Raw genomic sequence first — 11,093 nt, 5'->3', positions numbered from 1 at the left:
TAGGCACCCAATGATAAGAAAAATATCTTCAAAGTACTAGAAGAAAATACCTTCCAACCAAAAATCATAACTCCCAAAATATAACTTATAACCCCAAATTATAGCAAACATGTATTTCAAGAATAAAATGAAATAATTTTTAGCCACATGAAACAGAATTTATAACCAGCAAATCTGTATTAAAAGGCAAGAGGAAAATGGCATCAGGTGGAAGTCCAAATTCAGGAAGAGATGAAGAACACGGGGCAGACCAGCTTTCTGCCCAGGGACGCCACTGAGGAAGCGTGATAAAGTCTGTCTTCCCACTGCAGTCATGTCTAAGTCACAGTCTCCTAAAGAACCTGAATCCCTAAACCCCTGCTGAAGTTCTCCATCTGATGGTTGAGCTTTGAAACAACTAACGAGTTTGAAGTCATTTTAAGCAATGGGGCATGCTCATGACTATGTGGTAATGACATACTCAAACACCAAGAGGCTACCGGGGATCGGGGTTTGTCACATGTGCTGCAGTGAAGGAAGTAGATACAGCCATGAAAGGTAGGCCGCACAAAGTGGGTAGGAGAGCTGCAGAGTGACAGGCTTGTCTTGAGAGAAGGTTCTCAAAGATCAACAGTCCCTTTCACTGTGAAAAAGACCTTTGTTGGTAACATTATGTTGTACCCCTGCAACCTCAAATTATAGACTCGGAATCCCCTTAAGTGCAATTCAATTGGAGATTTATTAAAGCTGTGCAGGGGACAGTTGCTCTGAGACAGACAGCCCACCTCAGTAGAGGGCAGGTTGCCTTATATAATTTTTGAGCAAGCATATTACAGAAGCAAGACATGGCTGGTTAGCTAGGGCAGGGGGGTTACAGCTTGGGGGTTACAATCTGAGTAAATACCCACCATTGTTCACCTGAACTTGGGACTTTTCCCTGTGTCCTTGTTTCGCCTCTGAGGGGGAAGGAGGAGGAGGGAGTCAATCTGGGAACTTGTCCTGTTCCCAGGGTTGACTCTGGGGGATGGAGGCAGGCCCTTTCCTGAAGTCAACTCTGGGGGAAGGGAGTGGGCTGAAAACCTGTCCATTTCAATGAAAGATACTGAAGAACATAACCTGAGAAACTATTTTGAACCCTATGGAAAAATTAAATGATTGAAATCATGACACACGGAGGCAGTGGTAAGAAGGTGGGCTTTGCTTTTGTAACTTTGAAAACCATGGCTCCATGGATAAGATTGTCATTCAGGGACACAATCCTGTGAAAAGTGACAACTGTGAAGTCAGGAAAGCCATGTTGAAGCAAGAGATTCCTAGTACTTTTTTCAGTACTTTATTTTGTAAAAATATTACAAAAAATATTTGTAATATTTTAGTACAATATTCTGGAAAATTTGGTGGTGGTTTTGGTGGAAATGACATCTTTGGTCTCAGGAAACCAAAGATGGTGGTTTTGGTGGTGGCCATGGTGGCATTGGGATTGGCTATAATGAATTTGGTGATGATGGAAGCAATTTCAGAGGTGGTGGAAGCTGTGATGATTTTGGCAATTCCAATAATCAATCTTCAGCTTTTGGATCCACAAAATGAAGAAACTCCATAGGCACAAGTTCTGTCCCCTATCATGGTAGATGCCAATACTTTCCTAAACCATGAAACCAAAGTAACTATGGCAGTTCCAATAGCAGCAGTAGCTATGACAGTGGCAGGAGGTTTTAATTACTGTCAGGAAACAAAGCTTAGCAGGAGAGGAGAGCCAGAGGTGTGACAGGGGAGGTACAGGTTACAGCAGATTGGTGAACTCCGCCAAGCACCATGATGATAGGGCCCAGCTGCTGCTAAGACATGTTTTAGACAATACTCACGTATATGAGTAAAAAACTCAAGGACTGTATGTGTGACTAATTGCATAGCAGGTTATTTTAGTTTCTGTTCTCTGGAAAGTGTAAAGCATTCCAACAAAGGATTTTAATGAAGATTATTTTGCAGTCATGTTGATTGCTAAATGCAATAGTCTCATCATGATGCTGAGTAACTGTAGACTACTGATACTTAAAATATAAACACATTGACATTTTTATTTTAAATATGAATTAAAGACAGAATTAAAGGATATAACGACGACTTCAGAGTTTAGAAGGGGCTAAGAAGAGTGGAGCTGTCTCAAAGGAGCCTAAGGTCCTTTCACTGCTTGTTAGAACCAATTAACATAAGGTTTAAAGAACCAGTGAGGTATATCCTAATTTTTTGGTTCACAAGTAAAAGAACTATAGAAGCATGCATAACTTTCAAGGTAGTAGAGGAGAAAAAAATAGAATTTTAAATTTGGAGAAAGGCCCAGAAAAAAGGAACTCACTCTCTCTCTCTCTCTCTTTTTTTTTTTAAGCAAGTAAGCATTTAATGCAGTAATTTTAAATCAAATCCCAGTAAGGAATTTAAGAGAAAAGTGAAAACATTTCCTAGGATAAAGGCCTCAACGCTGTGACTAATCTGTCTTCACAAAAGAAAATGACTCTTCTTGCAGTAAGACAAAAGGACATCCATTATTTATGGCAATACAGCACTCAATCACAGCAACTGACCAAATCTTGGCCTTCCTACTCCATGACATGTCTTGTATCTTTCTTTAAGAAATTTTCCTAGAAATGAGGACATGTGTGGATTAAGGGAGAAACAGAATAGATGAGAGAAGCAGAAAGCACAGAGTCAGACCCGAGCAATTCACAAGACACAAGCTGTAGGATTTGAATTACCTGAAACTCTAGAAACAGGCAAAACTAAACTATAGCACCTAAAAATGCACACATAAGTAGTAACACTAAAGAAAAGCCAGGAAAGGATTGCCGTAGTACTTAGGAACTGGTTTCCTTTGAGGGAGACAGAAGGTGGTGACTTGGAGGAGACATGTGTGAGTCTTGTACAAGATGAGGAAAGCTGTATTGTTTGGCTAACCAGGTGGGCTTTTGTGCTGATTCACTTAGCTATCTTTTGTGTACTTCGCTGTACTTATTCTATATCTGCCAAAAAAAAAAAAAATGTAGGGAGAGCTAAATGTGATGGTAAAATATTCAGAAATATATAGTTAAATAAAATAAGGTACAGAATGGCAAAAGGGTATACTCTAATTTAGGCTTAAAAAGCTCAAACACTCACATGTTTGTATTTGCATAAATAATTTTGAAAACAATACATTTAATCTGGGCCCTTGCCTCTAAGAGGGGAGATACAGGTATTTATGGGAAGTGGGATCTAATTTTTACCTATATGCTTTTGCTGTGAAAATAAACTGAATTGTGTTTAATATAAAAACGTTTCACCAGCCTGTAAGTTAACTGATTCCATCCAATGGCAACCCTCTCGTTTTCATGGTTTTCAAACAAAGGATTACGCTTTAAAAATCTTAATTTAAGTCTGGCATTTTTAACCAAGAATTGCAAATTATTGCTAAACTTATAAAAATTTGATCCATCTTTTGAACAACTGAAGAGGGAAAAGAGTCTTTTATTTTAAATGGACACTCATGAATTGATTATCTTCCCATTTCTCCTCACATAAATGGAGTAGAGATGGGTCTAGATGATTTTCATTTCAACCCCCTTCTAGGACATCGTGATGCTGCCATCTGCATTACAGTGGAGTGCTACTAAAAAAGGCCACAAATTTAGGGTAAACCAAATGGCTGAATTTAAGAAAATGCCACAAATTATGAAATTTTACTTTAGGCTTGTAGTTACATGAACAAGTAGATTATACCTATCTAATAATATGGATAAGCTGGGCTGTCAAAGCAATTATTAGTAGAACTAAACATAGTATGCATTTCAAGAATTTAGCAATAAATGAAAAGATAGCATCCATTGTTGACAAGGGTGAAGAAATAAGCCCACTCAGGATTTCTGGGTTAAGACAGCAGCTTGAACACATACCTCTATTTCTTACCCATATAACTCATTAAAATTTAGGGAAGGGATTAGAAAAAGATATAAAGCAGAAAAAAGACAGAGGCAAAAATAAATCAGAAAAAAACATGGAAGCTAGAGAAATATGGGCAAGGAGTAACTAAGACCTCAGAAAATGAATCTACAGCCAGTACTGGGAAAATTTGAGTCTAGCAAATATACCAGAGCTCTTAAAGGGCATAGGAATGGCCTTTAGGAATTGGTGTTAAAAGGAAGGCTGCAATAGGAAAACCTTGTGGGAGAGCTGTTATCTGTAGCCATTCAATCCAGGTGGGATGGATGCCCTCCCAGCGAGTAGGTGAGAAGTCCTGACTGAACATGCCGTGAAGGCATCAAGTGATGGGAACAAAATCTATTACAGCATGGAACTTTCTGGGCAGAGCAGGACAATGCCCAAGCTTGTCTGGGAGTTGGCTTGAGTACCTTGAAAGAGAAAGAATGAGAGAAAGTAGCCCTGGTTTTTAATCATAGTTAGGGTTGGCATGAGGGAAGAGTTTGCTCCCCCCATCTGGTTCAAACTTGCTGCTATGTCAAGAGAAGGAGTTCACTGGCTTTCTTACCAGCTGACCCAAATATGGGGAGAACGGGGTGTTGGGGGAGGAGGAGGTAAGGGGGCATGAAGCCCTCAGCAACTTTTAAATTGAGTCAGCCTTTAGTATACTAATCAGGAAATGAAACCTCCCAGGCTCCCTCCTGAACTCCACTTTGCTCGGCTGTCATCTCTCCTCATTCCGAGAAGACTCTGGGGGCTTATTTCCCGGTAAAACTAAAAGAACATCTGGGCTGATGATCCAGGCATGGATTAGAGCTAGGGTAAAGATTAGGATGAAGTCATCAACTGTGTACACCTAATCCTGGATAGAGATTCCTGCCACCCCCAGCCCTCCTCACTCTTCAGTGACCTCTGCTGATCAGCACGGCCACAGTCCAAGCTGTCAGAGCATCCGATGAGCTTTTAAGTTCCCACAGCATTAAGCAGACATTCAAGGATTACCAGACACCCTGAGAAAATTTCCTATCATAGAAAATGGAAATGAAAACAAAACCAACTTCCCCTATAAAAAGACATCTTGAAGTAAAAGTAAAAAATAAAAAATGCAGAGGTGATGCTGGTGGAAATGAGCAAAACCCAGTAAAACAGAACGATTATTAACATCCTCAGAGATAGAACAAAATGTTCCATCCGTATAATAGGAACCAACATGCAATGACAAATTAAGAGAATTAAAAAGGCACCTTGGAATTGAGACCATAAGAGCAGAAGTGAAGTCATCGGAAGGGTCAGAAGATATAGTCAGGAAGTGTAGTGAGAGGGAAAACAGTGAAAAGACAGAAAATAGGCGGAGGAGAGAAAATCGGACAACTCTAGAAAACCTAGAAAAAAATAGGAAGGAGGGAATAGCAGAAAACAAAACAATTATTTTAGAAAATTTCCCAGAATGATAGAAAGTGACTGTTCCTAAAAAAAAAGTTTACTCAATAGAAGTGATGGATAGAAAATATCCAATGATGCTCCATTTTGACATTCCAAAACCCCAGGGGGGAGAAAAAGATTGCATCCGCTTCCAGGAAGAGAAAGCAGAAAGGATGAGGAATCACATTGGCTTCAGACTTTGTAGCACCATGACTAGCAGGCAAAGGAAACTGGGCTTATGTTGAGAATTCCAAAGGAAAATTACTTGTAACCTAAAAGTATAGCCAGACTCTCAAATTTGGGAGGGCAGAATGACATTTTCAAACATGTACAGTCTCCAAAAATTAGATGCACTCCCCATCCTCCTTTCAGGGGAGCGGTGAAGGGAGTCTCAGGATTAGTGGACATCCCAAAATTCTAGCTGGAACCTGGACCAGCCTGGACAGTGCAAGTCTAGTCAGACATGCTACAGACTATTAGGACCCCAATGCCCACTGCTTTGGTATAGTATTTTTTAAAAAGTTGCAATACCCTGCATAGCCTGACCCAGATAAACATCTGGTGATTTTATAAATCTGCTTATAAATTTCCTGCTCCTTCTTCCAGGTCCTGCTGCCTAGATCAGCTGTGGACATTTATTTATCCCACCAAAGAATTCTTTGACTGACTTCTGAGAATTGGAAGCAGCAAGAAACCCATGCCGGGGCAATTCCCTTTGCTCCCACTGATCATATGTATAGCATCTCTTGTGCCTAGTTTACACTGCAGTCCTTCCTAATTTATAAACTGGTGAGCCTCAGATTTTCTAGTGCTCACTCACTGGCTCTCTCAATACCCCAGGAGGTCTACAAACTGGTAGGAGACTGAAGCCCAAGATCCCAAGACTGTTGAGTTCATTCTGTCGTGGAACCTTCACCTAACAGTGGTGACCATACTTTCCTTGCATGACTAGCTTTGTATTTGACAGCCACATTTAAAAAACTTAATATTTAGTATTATATTGAGATACCCACGCTCTATCATTAAACTACCAAAACTATAAAGAAAATAAAGGGAATGCTTACCCCTAAACTCTAGACTGGTTACCTGTGGGGAGGGAAAGGCAGGGAAGGGGCAGACACAGGAGGATTCTAAATCCCATTTCATAACCTTGGCTGAGAATTCAAGAGTTGGGTTTTTTAGGTGTTCTTCGGACTACACATTTTACACATAATTTCACACAAAGAAAATAAGATAAAAAGAAATAAGTCGATTCATGGAAGTGGTTGGAGTATAAATTAGAACGTAGGTGGCTTCTTGACAATGAATATCAAAAACCTTAAAATTGGGCATGCTTTTTGACCCAGCAAGTTTGCTTTTAGAAACAACATTGAAAAGTAAACAATGTGCATAAAATAGAGACTTTCCTAAATCAGAAACAGAAATTAGGACCCTAAAACTGCCAATTTTGTGGAATTGACAAAAATAGTGGGATGTTTATGAAATTGACCAGTGTGCTGTCACTGAACGTGATGCTGTTTACTGACATGGGAAAAGTCCACATATAATCGTGATTTGCTTTCCAGTATTTAAGCATAGACTGTGTGATACGTACATGCATTGGTTTTTATGCACACCCAAGGGGTGGTTAGTGAATATTTGAAAAACCCAGTTCTGAGCAAGCATTCCAGGAGTGTGTGCTTGAGAAGCAGCTACTGCAAGTCCTTCAGTGATAACTAACTCCATCAGTGTTGGAGGATTTGCTCACTAGCATAAGAGATGCTCCAATTATTTTTTCCCCTGGTAAAATATACATGTATAAGCATATCTGCTCCTGCATGAATAGGAGCACAACAGAAACCCACATTCACAAAAGTAGTTAGCACTAGAATTTTTTTTTTTTTATTTTTGAGACTGTCACACTCTGTCACCCTGGATAGAGTGCTGTGGTGTTATTTAGCTCACAACAATTTCAAACTCTTGGGTTCAAGACACCCTCTTGCCTCAGCCTCCCAAGTAGCTGGGTCTTTAGGTGCCAGCCACAATGCCTGGCTAGTTTTTCTATTTTTAGTAGGGCCAGGGTCTCTCTTGCTCAGGCTGGTCTGGAACTCCTGAGCTCCACCCGCCTCAGCCTCCGAACTACAAGGATTACAGATGTGAGGCATCACACCTGGAAAGCACTAGAATAGTTCAGCATCTGCTACCAGTGAACTTGTTATGAAAGAAACTTCGAGTACCTAAAGACAAGAATTTTGTACATCACCAAGCTTGATGAACAGGTTTTACGACTCTATTGTCAATTGCTAAATGTGTGCATTATTTTGGGTTCTTATGAGAAGCAAATGCCAAGAGAGCTTTATTGCCGGAGATTTATTGAGAGAAAGGGAAGGAGAGTGGAGAAGGCAAGGAGACCCTTAAGACCACAATGAAGGTCTGATACCTGGAAGATTGGGTGGGAAGAGTCTCAGAGCACAGTCAGGTTCTAAGAAAGTTTCAGCCAGATAAGTAGAGAGGTCCTATGCCAAAGGCACTCAACTAGGGAATCAAATCTTACATTAATACTGCCGATCAAACAGTGGGTACTGCCGGTCATGCTCCCCATAGCAGCAGGCCTCAGTATTTTCATGGCTGCCATAGTGTGCATGGCAGAATTAAGAGACAAACCCCATAGTGAAAAGATGATGGTTCCCTCATCAATAAATAATTGGAATAAGAGGTAACTACAAAAAAGAATCTGACAGTTGAAAACTGGCTAAGGCTAAACCTCAACAATATACAGGCAGTCTCCAAGTTACAAACATCCGACTTGCATACAACTTGCACTTACAAAGGGGGTTAGGACAGGTAATAGGTAAATGTACCTATTTCAACTTAATTACAAATTCAATTTAAGAACAAACCCATAGAACTTATCTTGTTCATAACCCAGGGACTAGCTGTAGTTTAAGTAGGTGGGAGGGTTTCAATGTCAATGTAGTGTAACTCCATTTTTTTTTTTAAAGTCAAATACATGATATGGTTGAAGTTAAAAATACTTTACTGGTTACCACTACAGTTCCTTTGAGGGACTTCACCTCCTTCCCACCCAGACCCTCAGGTCCCAAACTATATCAGCAAGGCACTCTCCTAAGGCATTGTGAATAAGAAACAAGAATTTGGGATGTGGGAAGGCAAGAAGAAGAAAGAGGAGTAAAGTAGTCAGTGGCCAACGGACTTAAAGCTGCCTTGTGATATTATGTATTTGGGAAGAATAAAGTGAAGGTGCTGTTTGCTGAGTAGAGATAAGAAAATAGTTACAAAATGAACGAAGTGAGACGTGATAACCAAAGACATCTGAGTCACAGAGATATTCCAGCAATTTCGGGGCATGCACTAAACTTTCCACATGACTTGGAATGGGAATAAGCTGATCTATGGTAGATTGCAGGAGATGGAGTCAACACAACCTGTATCATACTTCATATACACAGATGCAAAATATATGTGGGTAGAAAAACATTTAACAGCACACATAAAATGTTAGTATTGTTTCTGCACATGATGGGGTTATGGATTTATTTTCTCTGTATTTTCTAAGTTTTCTTCAATGAACATAAACTGGTATAATATAAAGTAGTAGATATTTGGGTAATTGCATATTTCCAGGAATTAGACTGAACATTAGCTAAGTAAAGTCATTGTTTTCAGCACAGTTTCCAATATAATTGGTCAATTATAAAAGAACTCTATAGAACAGATCAATTTCCCTGTAACCAGTGGATGCATTTTGCAGCTAATTCATCTTGGTAGGCATATTTGGAAGACCATGTTTGTCAAAGGAGGACTCTTAGGAATATTTTTCCCCCATGGCCACTGATAACAGCCTCCGTGAAAAGCTCTTTAACCAACACCATTTCTTCTTTGCTTTATAATGAGAACTGAAGAAAAATCTTGCTCTAATAAGAACTAAATTCAAAATCAGGTATAATTAACATTTAAGAATCGGTCTCCCTGTATGCTAGCCCTCCTCATCCTCTTATGGATTTGACTCATCTGGATTCTAGTAAACTTTTGTACTATTTATGTAAAATAAGAAAGGGTTCCCTCAATGACTGGAACATAAAGATATTCCTTTCTTCCCTCACTGCTAGTCGCTCACCCCTTCACTTGCCCGCTTAATTGTTCAAGCTGATAGATCCATCAATCAGCAACAAACAGCTGGCCCTTTAAAAGCCCTGCTAGAGGGAAATGAAGGTCTCTCATTAACATAAATACCTGGTTAAAAGAATGTCATAATTGTACACAGCTATGATTTAATTAAAAAAAAAATAAGAATGTCACAGGGATCTTAACTGTATGACATACATTCACTCCTACAGACTGCTTAAGTTCTATCCTTGCATTAAGCTAGACCACTGGCCAAAATGTCCTCCCATAAAAGGGAACGTATTCCCCTTCCTTCCAGGCAGACCCTGCCCTATACCAGGGTACACAATTTGGTGAGAAGAACTAGGACTGGATCCCAATTTCTCTACTCCATGATCTGGGCACCCTAGTACATTGTCCAATCTGATTCATTGCCCAGGGCAGCATGGTTTATGTGATTAGGAGACATTAACTTAGTCCCAGAAGGAAATCTTGCCACAAAATCATGCTTGATTTTAAACCTTCACTATCTTCATGTCTCTCCAGCCATATTTGTTAAGGATTTTAGTGGACTAATGTTACCCAGGTTTTTGGATTTCATGGACTAATTAAATTTTACTTAAAAATAGTACTTAAAGTATGCAAATTACTAAGCATAGCAATTTCAAAATAAAAGGCCAATATTTCCAAGAAATAAGAAATAAAAGCCATCTACTTAAACCTACATTTATACTTTGATAAAGTAAAGCTAAATCAATGTGTTAGGATACAACTGACCTAGCCATCACTGCCTGCCTTCCTAGTGTCCTTGTGCTACTCTCCTTCCTTCATACTAGCAGTCTTTAGCTTCTCTAGCCCTTAAATCGCCACCCCCTGGGCTGTAGATCAGTGCCATTTGGTCAGTGGTCTACTGGGAACTGGGCTGCACAGCAGGTGGTGAGTGGTGGGCAAGCAAAGGCTTCATCTGTCACTGACTCTCATCACCCCCAGATGGGGCCGCTAACTGCAGGAAAACAAGCTCAGGGCCCCCATGATTCTGCATCATAGTGAGTTGCATAATTATCATATATTACAATGTAATCATAATAGAAATAAAGTACTATACACAATAAAGGTAATGCACTTGAATCATCTTGAAACCATCCTCCCACACCAATCCATGGAAAAATCATCTCCCATGAAAACTGTCTCTGGTGCCAAAAAAGTTGGGGGCCCCTGCTCCAACCAAACCCACCACCTCTTCTTTTAGTCTCTGCACCTGGTGGATGCCTATTAGTCTTTCAGGATTCAGATTGGGGAGTCAGGAAAGGGCTCTAAGCCAGAGACATTTAAGCCAATTCAGGAACTGTTAATATTTTCATACATGATATACAAGTATAATTGGTTATACATTTATATCTATAGATTTAATATTTATCACACCTGCTTGACTGTGACCTTCATAGAGAAGAATATTTATGCGTAATTTTCCCTGTCACCTGACTCAGAATCCGGCTGCATAATACTTGAATAGATTAAACATCCTTTATAGAATGTTCTCTGTGAGAGATCTGAATTTTGAGCCAGAAGAACTTCCTCCCTTCTGAATATTAAAGATTATATGATTTGTTTCCCACCTTGCCCAGTTCCCTAGAATC

This window comes from Otolemur garnettii, unplaced genomic scaffold, assembly GCF_000181295.1.
Source record: "Otolemur garnettii isolate 467f Iridium unplaced genomic scaffold, OtoGar3 scaffold00131, whole genome shotgun sequence".
NCBI classification, from domain to species: Eukaryota; Metazoa; Chordata; class Mammalia; order Primates; family Galagidae; genus Otolemur; species Otolemur garnettii.
This window is presented reverse-complemented; position numbering follows the sequence as displayed.